We start from the raw sequence: 15,229 nt of genomic DNA on the forward strand, positions 1-15,229 counted from the left end.
AAAGTGTACTTGGCTTGCATGCTGACCTGCATTCCCTGGATTTTATGTGGCTGTCATGGCCCATGAACAGGTAGGAACAAGAGTTAGGGACCACTCATGAGACAGCCTTGACGCGGTGAGTGGCTTACTATGCTTTGGCCAAAATATAAACCAATGTCTCATCCAGCATGGAGGGCAGAGTGCTGGATGTAGTGTGCGATCGCGTTTGCATTTTCCATTAACCAGATATTAGCATTGGATCCTGTTCAGGTCTACAATTGTCATTTTATTCGGGAGCTACAAGGGGAGCTTCTACTGAATGCAACAATTGTTCCGATGGCCATTGGGATTTTTTAAGCGTAACCGCATTTTAGGACGATACTTCTCCAGGTAAAGCAGCTGCTTGCTATTAAAAGCTCCTCGACGCTTCTGCCTTATAAATTGAACGGCATCTTCATATTTCATCCCACATTCGTTTAAAGCAAGGGCCACAAGTACCGGAGCTCTTCCAAGCCCAGCAACACAGTGAACTGCAATGCAGCAGCCAGGCTCCTCACGGAATTTAGCTTTCAGAAGGTTTAACCAGTCATCTACAATCTGACTAGAAGGTGGGGCACCATCATCAAAGGGCCAATCCAAAACTTGAATTCCTTCTTTTTCCACTAGGGCAGTGTCATAGGTGGCTTCACACACTCTTACAACTGTCGTAACTCCATACTTCTTAAGTTCCTCTATGAATTTATTTAAAGAGGACCTTTCACCTTGAAAAACATTGTGAACTAAGTATGCTGCCATGGAGAGCGGCGCCCGGGGATCTCCCTGCACTTACTATTATCCCCGGGCGCCGCTCCGTTCTCCCGTTATGCCCTCCGGTATCTTCACTCACTAAGTTATAGTAGGCGGTGTCTGCCCTTGTCCTGTGGGCGTCTCCTTCTCCTAGGCTGCAGCGCTGGCCAATCGCAACACTCAGCTCATAGCCTGAGAGAAAAAAAACTCCCAGGCTGTGAGCTGTGCGCTGCGATTGGCCAGCGCTGCAGCCTAGGAGATTTTCAATTCCGAGTTGAATCTCGAAGGTACCAATGATCCAAACTCATAAATCATTCTAGACTCACATCTTGACATCTTGGACATGAAGTCCCCTCTCCTCCAGTCTTTCTTAACCAATTGGATTGCTGCATATTTCAAACCTGTTGGATCACTAGCATGATGATAGAGTATGTTTTTCATATCCCTTTTTGATGTTATTAAAGGGTTTCTACCACCACATTTTGACCTAATTAGCTGTCAGAGACTAGCGATCTGCAGAGAAAGGAATTACAATAGCATGGTTAGGTAGAGCAGACACTAGCAGATCGCTAGTCTCTGACAGCTAATTAGGTCAAAATGTGGTGGTAGAAACCCTTTAATGTGTTCTTATACTCTGGTTTTAACGGCCTATGTACTGTTTGGCACATGGGCACTCCAGGACATATATGACCGCCTCACTGCTACATGATAGTGTTTCTTTGATCTCCCATTCGAATGTATTCGTCCTAGATATTATTCTGGTTGTCTTTCTATCAAACTTAGTGGCTTTGCAGTTTCTGCATAAGCTGCATCTGTAAAACCCTCTCAAATTTGTCCATGGTGTTACTATAGATTTCTCCTTCTGCTTTCTTATGGTTGGGGCTACCCGTAGTCCTAAGTTTGGGACTTTTGTGTACACTATAGGTGGCTTTATTTGGAAGAGTTGTTGCTAAAATCTTATCTTCCTGTAATAAATGCCAATATTTATTGATAATGGCTGATATTTTTTTATATTCTACATTAAAGGGTAATATTAGTTTAGATGTCTCCTCTATTCCACCGCTTACCTTTTCTATATGAATATAAATCGTGATTTGTTTGTTTTGTTGGAGGTTTTTTTAATGCTTGTATTTCATCATTGGATAAATTCTATTTATTCTGATAAATCATGTCTTATCTAAAAGACACCCAAATGGTGGTAAAAATTGTGAAAACTTAGTATAATAACCTGGTTGGATCATGGCAACATTAGATGTAAGTTCAATATACACCTGTATCAATCATGAACAAGGTTTGCAAGCAGTATCAAAAATAATAACCCCAAAAAAAGATTTAAAAACTGAACAGTTGCAATTCATATTGGGACAGTATCAACTATGTCCTGACACATAATTATTTTTATTTTAAGTCTAAATATTATTTACAGATGACCGGTACCGCCATGGGCACCAGATTTGCCCCCAGCTATGCCAATTTATTTAGGGTGGCATGGGAGCAGGATGTAGCAACACCTAAGCTGGGGTCAGGTCTGGTGCTCTGGCGGCATTACATCGAGGATATCATTTTGGTGTGGAATAAGTCGTATGAGCAATTAATGGAATTTATAGAAGGCCTAAATGGCAATCAGTTAAACCTAAGATTCACACCAAATGTTAGCACGCAATCAGTACAATCCCTTCACCTCAACATAGAAGTCAAGGAGTCAAGTTTTTTATGTAGTACCTATCAGAAATCTGTAGCAAAATATTGTTTTATATTAAATACCAGCTGCCATCTACCTCGATGGTTGCTGAACATACCATTTAGTCAGTTTCATCGCCTTAAGAGAAACTGTACACAAGATGACCAATTTGAAATTGAAGCAGAATCCATGAGAACCCAATTTCTTGAAAAACAATATTCACTATCCTTATTAGATGATTCACTAAATAAAGTAAGAAGACTAAATAGACAAACATAAAAAGAAAAAAAAGAAAAGGTAAGCGGTGGAATAGAGGAGACATCTAAACTAATATTACCTTTTAATGTAGAATATAAAACAATATCAGCCATTATCAATAAATATTGGCATTTATTACAGGAAGATAATATTTTAGTAACAACTCTTCCAAAAAAAAACCACCTATAGTGTACACAAAAGCCCCAAACTTAGGACTACGGGTAGCCCCAACCAAAAGAAAGCAGAAGGAGAAATCTTCAGTAACACCATGGACAAATTTGAGAGTGTTTTACAGATGCAGCTTATGCAGCAACTGCAAAGCCACTAAGTTTGATAGAAAGACAACCAGAATAATATCTAGGGCGAATACATTCGAATGGAAGATCAAAGAAACACTATCATGTAGAAGTGAGGCGGTCATATACAGTCAGGTCCATAAATATTGGGACATCGACACAATTATAACATTTTTGGCTCTATACACCACCACAATGGATTTGAAATGAAACGAACAAGATGTTCTTTAACTGCAGACTGTCAGCTTTAATTTGAGGGTATTTACATCCAAATCAGGTGAACGGTGTAGGAATTACAACAGTTTGCATATGTGCCTCCCACTTGTTAAGGGACCAAAAGTAATGGGACAATTGGCTTCTCAGCTGTTCCATGGCCAGGTGTGTGTTATTCCATCATTATACCAATTACAATGAGCAGATAGAAGGTCCAGAGTTCATTTCAAGTGTGCTATTTGCATTTGGAATCTGTTGCTGTCAACTCTCAAGATGAGATCCAAAGATCTGTCACTATCAGTGAAGCAAGCCATCATTAGGCTGAAAAAACAAAACAAACCCATCAGAGAGATAGCAAAAACATTAGGCGTGGCCAAAACAACTGTTTGGAACATTCTTAAAAAGAAGGAATGCACCGGTGAGCTCAGCAACACCAAAAGACCCGAAAGACCACGAAAAACAACTGTGGTGGATGACCGAATAATTTTTTTCCTGGTGAAGAAAACACCCTTCACAACAGTTGGCCAGATAAAGAACACTCTCCAGGAGGTAGGTGTATGTGTGTCAAAGTCAACAATCAAGAGAAGACTTCACCAGAGTGAATACAGAGGGTTCACCACAAGATGTAAACCATTGGTGAGCCTCAAAAACAGGAAGGCCAAATTAGAGTTTGCCAAAGGACATCTAAAAAAGCCTTCCCAGTTCTGGAACAACATCCTATGGACAGATGAGACCAAGATCAACTTGTACCAGAGTGATGGGAAGAGAAGAGTATGGAGAAGGAAAGGAACTGCTCATGACAGGGATGGACTGGGACAATAAAGTGGCCCTGGACTTCAGCCAGACCGGCCCACTTTATTTTTCCCAAACACACTCAAAAAAAAACATAAGTAAAAACATTCCACTGTAAGTATAAACAGGTTTTTTATTTTTACTCTTAATTTAGAAAAAAAAATCCCCCTCCATAATGGTGCCATCCACAGATCCCCCCCATAAGTGTCATCCACAGACCCCCCCCCATAACAGTGCCATCCACGGATCCCCCTCCCTATAACAGTGCCGTCATCCATAGATCCCCCTCCCCGCCACTCACAGTAGTATACATTAATAAATCGGTATCCTGCAGGCTGCAGACAGTAACTTTAATTTTAACACAGCGCTCATCTCTTTACTACCTTACATTCAGCTCCCTCCAGCCTCCAGTAACAAGTGCGGGCGGCAGCGCTCACTCACTGACGTCACGCGCCTGCGCCGCCTAGTGGGAGGAGCAGGCGTGTGACGTCAGTGAGTGAGCGCCGCCCCCACACTGCCTGCTGTTACTGGGGCTGAGTCAGTGTAAGATAGTAAAGAGATGAGCGCTGATTTTAAAGTTAACACACTGACAGCAAAAAAATTAAAATGGCTCGGGACCGGCCGGGCCCCCCCGGGGGTCCGGGCCCCTTACTGGGGTATCGGCTTTACCCCCCTGATGGCGGCCCTGGCCGGCCCATAATTCGATCGGCCCACCGGGATTCTCCCGGTACTCCCGATGGCCAGTCCATCGCTGGCTCATGATCCTAAGCATACCACCTCATCAGTGAAGCATGGTGGTGGTAGTGTCATGGTGTGGGTATGTATGGCTGCCAATGGAACTGGTTCTCTTGTATTTATTGATGATGTGACTGCTGACAAAAGCAGCAGGATGAATTCTGAAGTGTTTCAGGCAATATTATCTTCTCATATTCAGCCAAATGCTTTAGAACTCATTGGACGGCGCTTCACAGTGCAGATGGACAATGACCAAAAGCAAACTGCAAAAGCAACCAAAGAGTTTTTTTAAGGGAAAGAACTAGAATGTTATGCAATCACCTGACCTGAATCCGATTGAGCATGCATTTCACTTGCTGAAGACAAAACTGAAGGGAAAATGCCCCAAGAACAAGCAGGAACTGAAGACAGTTGCAGTAGAGGCCTGGCAGAGCATCACCAGGGATGAAACCCAGCGTCTGGTGATGTCTATGCGTTCCAGACTTCAGGCTGTAATTGACTGCAAAGGATTTGCGACCAAGTATTAAAAAGTGAAAGTTTTATTTATGATTATTATTCTGTCCCATTACTTTTGGTCCCTAAACAAGTGGGAGGCACATATGCAAACTGTTGTAATTCCTACACCGATTACCTGATTTGGATGCAAATACCCTCAAATTAAAGCTGACAGTCGGCAGTTAAAGCACATCTTGTTCGTTTAATTTCAAATCCATTGTGGTGGTGTATAGAGCCAAAAATGTTATAATTGTGTCTGTGTCCCAATATTTATGGACCTGACTGTATGTCCTGGAGTGCCCATGTGCCAAACAGTACATAGGCCGCACAGGAAGGATGTTTAAAACCAGAGTATGAGAACACATTAATAACATCAAAAAGGGATATGAAAAACATACTCTATCATCATGCTAGTGATCCAACAGGTTTTAAATATGCAGCAATCCAATTGGTCAAGAAAGACTGGAGGGGAGGGGACTTCATATCCAAGATGTCGATATGTGAGTCTAGAATTATTTATGAGTTTGGATCATTGGTACCTTCGGGACTCAACTCGGAATTGGAAATCTTTGGCTTCCTATAGATGGGCCGGTGGTAGGTTTACACGACATGTCGATGCCAGGCTGTTTTCCAGCGCCTGCATCCTCCCACTGGCCCTATGACGTCTATAGACATATATACATATTTATGTATTTTATTGATATTTTCAATTTATTTATTAATTTATTTTTGCACCTTTTATGTATCTCTTGTGCATCTATATAATTGTATATTAAGGTGTAGTTCAGCATATTATTTAGGAGCAAGGAAATTATATATAATGGTGGTATAGAAAGGGTAGATATACCGCAACATGTACATAGGAGGCAAGCGGTAACTTATAGTCTGGTCCAAGTTTTAGTGATTGCACTAGCTCAGTGGTGGGCAAACTTTTTTGTCTACTGAGCCAAATATCACCAAAACCACGATTGAAATTTCTTTCGAGAGACACATTTTTAAAACCTAAAATATTGCGTCAACAGTACCAGTGAGGACTATTAGGGCTCATGCACACGACCGTGTGCCCGCCATTGCCATATTGCAGGCCGCATACGGCGGGTCCGCAATACACGGGCACTGGCCGTGTGCAGCCCGCATCAAGGACCCATTCACTTCAATGGGTCCAGGATCCGGGATATAAGTGCTACAGTGTGCTTCCGTGGTGCTTCTGGCTGTGCCTCCGCACCGCAAAAAAGTAGCGCATGCACTACTTTTTTGCGGTGCGGAGGCACAGCCAGAAGCACCACGGAAGCACACTGTAGCACTCATATCCCCGATCCTGGACCCATTGAAGTGAATGGGTCCATGATGCGGCCTGCACACGGCCGTGTGCAGCCCGCATCATGGACTCATTCACTTCAGCATGCGCTACTTTTTTGCGGTGCTGGCAATCGGATGCGGATCGCGAACCCCATTCCATCGAATGGGTCCGCGATCCTCATGCAGCTGCCCCATGGTCTGTGTCCGTGCATTGCGGACCGCTATTTGCGGTCCACAGCGCCCTTACATTTGTGGGCATGAGCCCAGAGTGTGTTTTTACATACTTTTATATGTACTTTCTTTTATTTGGATCTTGATTATTATTTCATTTTATCTTTATCATTTTTTACTTTTATTAAACTTGTCTGCAGATGTGGATGACGCACTTATGGGGGATATCTATGGATGACGCACTTATGGGGGATATCTGTGGATGACGCACTTATGGGGGATATCTGTGGATGACGCACTTATGGGGGATATCTGTGGATGACGCACTTATGGGGGATATGTCATGGTCTTACCTGCTTGCTGCTCTCCTTCGTTTGACATGTGCTGGCGGCCATCTTGGGTCCTGGGTTTCTTGTAGCCTTCCACCCTGCGGCTCCTCCTTCCCCTGGGAGGAGCTGGATGCCTAGCTCATATATATAGGAGGTCTGTGGCTTCAGTTCCTTGCTTGGTCCTCTTGTGTTCACATGCTTCTAAGACTGCTGCTGCTTCTGGTTCCTGATCCTGGCTTCGTCTGACTACCCTGCTGGTTCCTGATCCTGGCTTCGTCTGACTACCCTGCTGGTTCCTGATCCTGGCTTCGTCTGACTACCCTTCTGGTTCCTGACCTCTGGCTTCGCAAAGACTCTGCTCGGTTTCACCATCCGTTTGGACTTTTGCTTTACAGCTTTATTTTCAATAAAGCCTTCTTATTTTCACTTATCTCTTGTTGTACGTCTGGTTCATGGTTCCGTGACAGGATATCTGTGGATGACGCACTTATGGGGGATATCTGTGGATGACGCACTTATGGGGGATATCTGTGGATGACGCACTTATGGGGGATATCTGTGGATGACGCACTTATGGGGGATATCTGTGGATGTCACGGCTGAGGATGGGGGAAACCCTCAGCCGTGAGGTGCCAGGTGTTGAAGTAGCTACTCGGCCATGAAGCCACAGGACAGGGAGCAGGTCACCTCCTACAGCGTCCCTACCCTGACCCTAACTCCTAACCTGCATGGGCCGACCCTTAAGGTAGGAGGGCCCATGCGCCGGAACCTCGGAGCCCTATCTTACCCTCCGCAGATCCCTGAGCTAGGAGCTGGGTAAGGCAACCTACTCCTCCATGACACGGAGGAGCAGGAGCCTCAATGGCCAAGCTGTTGGGAAAAAGGGGAACAGAAACAGCAATACGGAAATGGCAGGTGAACAGACATTCACCAACCTGCCACAGCCCTGCTGACTGGATCCCTAAACAGACAGGGATCCAGAACCGTTATGCTGCACAAACACATATGAAAATCCCAACAGACAAACTTGCTACAACACACACATAAAGACATAGGCATACATAAAACCTTAACTTAAACCTAAACTCAAACTATGACCACAGTGGTGGCTCTCACTGGCGGATGACAAACACAGGAGGCTGCTATCAGCAAGCATGCTGAAGCAACCTACTGAGCTCTGCAAGAGAGAGGGTCTTTATAGGCCCAAGTGGCCACACCCAAGGATTGGACACACCCAAGGATTGGACACACCCAGTGACATCACACACACACTGGGAAGGAAGTTAACCCTTCCAGTAACACAGAAGGGAAAACAAACATACATAAAGGGAAAGTGCACACAATAACTTACAACACAGTGCACACAACAAACACACCTAACAAAAGGAAAGTCAGGTGAGACCGCATGCCAGGGCAGCAAGCTGCCTAGCGACGCTCAGGCTGCTCTGCTGCTAACAACAACACTGGTTGCCCGCGGCAACCACAAGTGAGGCCACAGACAAGCGGCCCTCACCCGTGGTTGAACGCCCATACAAAACCGCAGGCAACCGCATGCGGTAAAGGAGTCACGGTCATGGGCATGGCCGTGACAGTGGATGACGCACTTATGGGGGATATCTGTAGAGGGCACTAATGGGGGATATCTGTGGATGACACATATATAGTATAAGATGCTATATATGTGCCCTCCACAGATATCCCCCATAAGCGCCCTCCACAGATATCCCCCATAAGTGCCCTCCACAGATATCCCCCATAAGTGCCCTCCACAGATATCCCCCATAAGTGCCCTCCAGTAAGTAAAGTAATGTATTAGTGGGGGAAAGGGAGGAGGCAGGGACACTTGCTGCGGGGCCGGTGCAGTGCCCGGCGCTGTGCACACACCGGGGGCAGCTCCTACCTTTCTGCTGCAGGACATTTCGCTCCTCCTGAGCGGCGGCCTCTTCACCACTCCTCACATGGCTGGTGTTCTGCCGAAAGTCCGCTGCTGCTGCCCGCCCTTCTGCTGCTGTGCGCAGCGTGACATCTCACCCTCCGTCATGCGCCTCCTGCCCCGCCTGCCTGCTTCTTTCATAAAGTGGAAGGAGCAGACAGACGGGGCAGGAGGCGCATGACGGACATTTTGCAAGCAGCTTGAGCGGCGCGGTATGGCTGCGCGGCCGCCCACCTGCCAGCCCGCACCAAAGAGCCGCATTCAGGGATCTAAAGAGCCGCTTGTGGCTCGCGAGCCGCACTTTGCCGACCACTGCACTAGCTCTATATAAAGAGTAACCTGTCCCTCACCTTACATTATATCTTGACCACTGAGGAAGAAACTATTTGAGTTTCGAAACGCGTCTGTAAAAGATCCATAAAAGATAAGCTGCGGTATCCAAAAGAGAGATTGTTTATCAAAAGCACAAGATACATACTGCGAAATGAGCTTGGCGTCCCGACATTTCCAATACGCATGCGCTAACCAAAGTGCCGGAACAAGTGCGGGGATGGACCGCAAGGCTCAGTGATCCCAGAGCAATTGAAGGAATTCAAACAGTCTGCATTGATAAGGCCATGTATGCATCAATCAATTAATTGGTAGTGGCCGACTTGTACAATAAGACGGGTACACCAGGATACTGGTAAGAAACGCAAGAGCGCAACATACCCCGCTTAACTACATGTGAATTAAGCTCCACATTGGCATCAATAGGGAAACGCAGTATAAAACTATAATGAGACTGAACTTTATATATTAGCCCGAAATGATACTATAGATATGCTACATATCAAAATATAATATAGAGGAGTATCTAATTTTATATACCGCAATGAATGAACTTGGTTCAAAAACTGCGTGAGCTCCGCAATTGGAACTAAAAGAGGGACCGTGACTACAATTAGTTATAAATATGTCACGGCTGTCATGGTGGTAGTGGACCGTGACACTTTTGCCGTGCATGCTTGTTGCTGGCGGCAATGTGTTGTTAGCATGATTTTACACTTCCCCTTTAAGGCTGGTGTTCCTTCCCATTTTGGTTTGTTTTGGGTTAAAGGAGTGTGCAAGGTGGAGCTGGGTGTGGCTTCATGGCTCTTCCTATACTGGAGTTGTGAGAATGAGGTTAGTGGTATGTCTGCCTTTGTATGAGTAGGAGCTTTGCTCCCCTCTGGATGTGTCACCTGCCCGTGAGGGCCTCCTTGTGGAACATAATGTCATGATGGGGAGTGGGGGAAAAAAACACACCGAACAATGTCTATATGGACCATGCCACTAGGCCTGGAAGCCAGGATAAGGGAACAGGTCACCTCCTATGCATCCCTAAATACAATCCCTGACCTCCTAACTGTATGAGCCAACCCTGATGGTGAGAGGGCTCATACCCGGAACCTAGGACCCTAATTCTCCCTGATGATCCCTGATGGTATTGTAAGGAAGAAGGGACAACCGGCTCTTCCAAGGCACGGAAGAACCGGAGTCTCCCACAGGCCTAGCAACAATGAAGAAGCAGAGAGCAAGCATAAACACATAACGGCAGGTAAGAGCCCAGTGAAAACGACACGCACTGGAACAACCACCACTTACCTGCCACAACGACTGGGTGGAACAACTACAGCTTGCTGACTTTTGGTTCACCCCTCCGGGAAACCATGGAGTCCACTTCCACAGGCAAAAGCATGCACGGCAATCGTGTCAAGGCGCACACAACAGAGGCTGTGACAAAATACTAATATACCACTACAGATATATTTTAATATTTTTATTCTTGTCTTATATGAAATGTATTTTTTTATTTTGTATAATTGTTGTCTGGATTCTCATATGAACTGTATCTTAAAATAAATGTTATATGAATTACTTAGAGCTGGCCATTGGTTGAACGATATAAAGCTGTATTCCGGTTTGCAATTTTCAGCATCAATTGACAGGAAACAACATGTTATCACTTACTAATAGCGATTATCTGTAATGTCCCGTTTTCCTGCAGTCCATCGAGGTCATGTGACATTTTCTACTGTGTTGGTTCCCTGTGCCGATTACATCACATTTACATCTGAGGTGTGGTAAGGCTCTGCCTGTAGAACAGCATCATCCATAGCCTTGCCTCGGATGGGGCGTTCTGCTCAGTCTCCTGGACCCCGCCCTGTAGACATGATGTCAGCAATGATGCTGTTTCTTAGGGCGGAGCTTTTCTAGCAGGGGTTCAAGCAGGCTTGGATCTGTGATGTTTAAGCTGGGAGGGATCTCAAAACCGGAATGTAAAACGCATATGGGAAAGTAGCCTAACACTTCTTAGGCCGGGTTCACATTACCGTTCTGTTTTCCGTTCTTCTGATCAGCCAGGAGAACAGAAAACAAATATAAATAAATACAGATCCTTTATTTAGATGGGAGATAAAGTCTTGCGTGCCATCTAAAATAATAGCTCTCTGATGGAACTGACAAAAACAGATGCAAAATGATGCTCAAAATGAAGGATCAGTATTTTTATTTTTCATTTTTCTGTTCTTCTGATGAATCAGAAGAACGGAAAACAAAACGGTGATGTGAACCTGGTCTTATGCGGTTTATTTAATAACCTGTGCCTTGTATGAATTCATGGAATAAAAACCAGGGTGAGAAAACACCTCAGACATCCCAAATGATAAAACTAGAAATGGCTCTGCATTTTCACTACACTTTGCCATTGTCCATGATGGTGACGTTCATCTTTCTTGGCACAAGGCCTAGAAAGGGTTACAGCTCCAGCAAGAGGTGGGATCATGGCAGGAAGTTCCTGAATAAGGAATCTTACTTACTGGATGTCAGCTTCATACTGTCGGGGATATAAAGAAAAAGGCTTTATATAAAAGAAAGGATAAAATAAAAAATTTCAAAAGGTATTGATCCTCGAGGTGGACATATAAAACACCTCAAAAAAAGATTGTTAATTTATGTTGTGCAATCAGTAAAATATGGTACAGGCATCTATGCAAAAATATAAATGGTTTATTATACAATAACTTAAATACAATCTAGCTTAATCAGTAGAAAAACACAATAATATGCAATAACACACAGTGATATGCAGTACCCAAGTAACACCAAGACCAACGTATACACAATACCTCTCAAATATAAAAATATAAAACAACTGTCTCGACGACAATTATTAGATATAAAACAATGATAAGGACAGATACGAACCCTTGCTCTGCTAAAACTATGACAAATCTCAGATACCGGTAGTATTGCGACACAACTTATAAATTATCAAGCCTGATATGGATATGGAATGAATATTCCAATCAGAGATTCCCTCTGATATCAATATTAGGTCTCTTATTCAGTAATATGCATCTTTACTGAATAGCGATAATATTGATGTAGTACATCTAACATACATCCACAATAAAGCGCGGATTTTCCTAAATATCAGGCTAATTAATTCAATCAATACTACATATAATGAAATTATATGTTACCTGGGAGTGCAGTTGATATGCAGAGTCTAAGGGGAGTCAGCTCTAAAGTCTGTTCTCATCATTGGGATTTTCTCCTGGGATGTGCTTCCTTTCTTTGTTTCTCAGTGTTTCTGTGTCATCTGTTGCTCCCTGTTGTTCTTTCCTGTTGCTGTTCTCTCCCTTCATGTGTGTGTGGTTTATGATCACAAACTTATCAATTAGACACACCTTCCTAACTTGGAGTTTTCCAATCATTGTCGGCTAGGCGTGTACATATGATAATGACTGTGATGTCACTGTATTACCCAAAATGCATGTCTGCTGTTGGTGTAATGTTACTAATTTACCCCTAGGTGAAACTATTACCTAAGCTATTAGTATAATCCTAGTAAGGGTTAAATATCGAAGTATGACTTTATATCACATTCTATACACATAACCTATGGAACCTTAAATTAGAGCTGAGGGATTAATTTTGACACAAAACTAACTAAAAACACAGACTTTTGTGGGGCGGAGCCTGACGGAGCATGGTGTAGGACGCACGTCTCGGAGCTCCTGCGAGTATCCTGCACATCCAGCCTGACCGCATCATTCTACAGCCGTCCGCTTACTTACATAGTTGCCTCCAGACCTACAGAGGTAAGATTGAAAAGGTGATAATGCCGCCGAAATCAGAGCGGGAGGCGCGAATCCAAGATGGAGGTCAGCGCGCCTGTATCAGCGCGCCATGAGATAGCAGCGTGCCTAGGAAAATACGGTATGCACATAAATCCCAGAGAAGCATGCAGGAAAGGTGGGCGGACGCAGAGGGGGCTCACTTTGCTTCAGAGGGCAATGAAAGCTCATCAGATAAGGAACAACGTGTGCAAGAGCCACAAATACCCCACAGTCAACATGTCCATGATAAACATAAGGCACAAGATCAGGAGGAGGAGGTTGCAGAGCCTATATTAAAAGATATAATAGCAGCCATAGCAAGTTGTAATTCCACCCTCAAGAGCCTAAATATTCAATTTGGGAGCCTTAAAGAGGATCTTTCTATAATACTCCATGACCTCCATAAAGTTGCGGAACGTACTCTGAATTAGAGGAGGGTGCTAAACCACTGCAAAAGACAGCCAAAGTTACCGCGAAAGATATCAGTGCATTATATGGTAAAACAGATGGTGTGCCAGAAAAGCAGAAGGCTTAAATGCTAGAGAATTAATTGAAAAATGGTTAGCCGACAAGTTTAAAGATAAAGGCCTCTCCTCTCTGTATGCAATTGAGAGAGCTCACCGTGTTCCCACAAGACCGTTACCACCTGGTCGCCCACCTCGTCCGATGCTTGCAAAAATATTACATTATAAGGACAGAGATACTATACTAAAGCAGTCCCGGGACCATCCGGAGCTTATAATCAACGGGACAAAGATCTCTATTTTTCCGGATTATTCATCCGAAGTACAGAATAAAAGAGCTTGCTTTGTAGATATAAAAAGACGACTTCGTGGATTACAAGTACAATATTCTATGATGTTTCCACCAAGCTGCGGGTGGTAGCCTTAGGATATACAACGTTTTTTGAAGACCCGGATTCGGCACTGCAACGGCTAGACAAGAATGAACGGCAGCTTAGGAGTTTGGACACTTGAAGCGGTCAACGGCGGTGAGGATCTTAAATAACCCTACAGTCGGGGACTAAAATCTCCTGAAGGGTACTAAATATGGACTACCTGAGCACGTTGTTGGGAACGGCCTAATACAGGAGCATGAGTAATAAAGGTTATCTGCACTGTGGGGCGAGTCCATTACTCGCTAATGTTCTGGACTGGAGTATGTTTCAGAAAAAGTTGGGCTAGATCTTTTTTGTTAGCCCTATGTTATGGAGGTAATACTGACTATTCTGATTATATTTTAGTTACTTTAAGGGGGGGTGGGGGGTGGGCACTTTCCGGTATTGACTTGCTAGTAAAAAGAGAGAATCCAGCTTCTTGTGGAGTAAAAAATAGTTCTTTATTGGCTCATCGTATAAAATCCACCAAAATCACAGAAAAAAGGTGTACAGTAACATGTTTTGGGCTACAGAATCCAGCCCTTCATCAAGACATAACACACATATTAAAACCATTCCTTTTTATGTAGCACAACGTCCAACCCCCTCTAATCAGCAAAGTGTCCGCACCTGGAGCCTGGAATGGGAACCATTCAGCGGTCCAGGGGAGGAGATCCAGTATCACAGGTGATGCATACATACACATAATGAACACATCTTAGGCCACTTTCACACCTGCGTTAGGTGCGGATCCGTCTGCCATCCTCACAGACGGATCCGCACCTATAAATGCAAACAATGGCATCCGTTCAGAACGGAACCGTCCGAATTCTATGTAAAAAATTCTAAGTTTAATTGTTAGTCAGGCGGATCCGTCCCGACCCCACACCGAAAGTCAACAGGGGACGGATCCGCCCACAATCGCACCATATTGTGTCAACGTCAAACGGATCCGTCCCCACCGACCTACACTTCAAGTCAGGACGGATCCGCCTGGCTCCGCACGGCCAGGCCGACACCAAAGAGCCCCGATATGAACCCAACAGGCGGACACCGAAGCGCCGATGCGAAAGTAGCCCTAGTTGTATTGCAGAGTGAGGTCATGTTTTCTATTTAACCCCTTTGGCATGCAGGTATCAAGTGAAAACATCCAAAAGGTTTCCCATGCTAAGGAGTTTTTGTCTGCGGTCCCCTCCTCTTATGGGCAATGAAACCACTTCAGTCCCCTGTGCACAAAACG

The 15,229-nt window shown here is 44.4% G+C and overlaps 1 long non-coding RNA gene across 1 annotated transcript; it reads right to left on the reverse strand.

The window, feature by feature from the left end:
* Positions 1-687: 687 nt before the first annotated feature.
* LOC120980425 lies at positions 688-15,003 on the reverse strand. Its single transcript, XR_005774525.1, has 3 exons — positions 14,877-15,003; positions 14,168-14,170; positions 688-699 (listed from the first exon to the last, which is right to left on the reverse strand). It is a non-coding gene; the product is annotated as an uncharacterized LOC120980425 (long non-coding RNA).
* Positions 15,004-15,229: the final 226 nt, after the last annotated feature.

The sequence above is a fragment of the Bufo bufo genome, chromosome 10, assembly GCF_905171765.1.
Source record: "Bufo bufo chromosome 10, aBufBuf1.1, whole genome shotgun sequence".
Classification (NCBI taxonomy): Eukaryota; Metazoa; Chordata; class Amphibia; order Anura; family Bufonidae; genus Bufo; species Bufo bufo.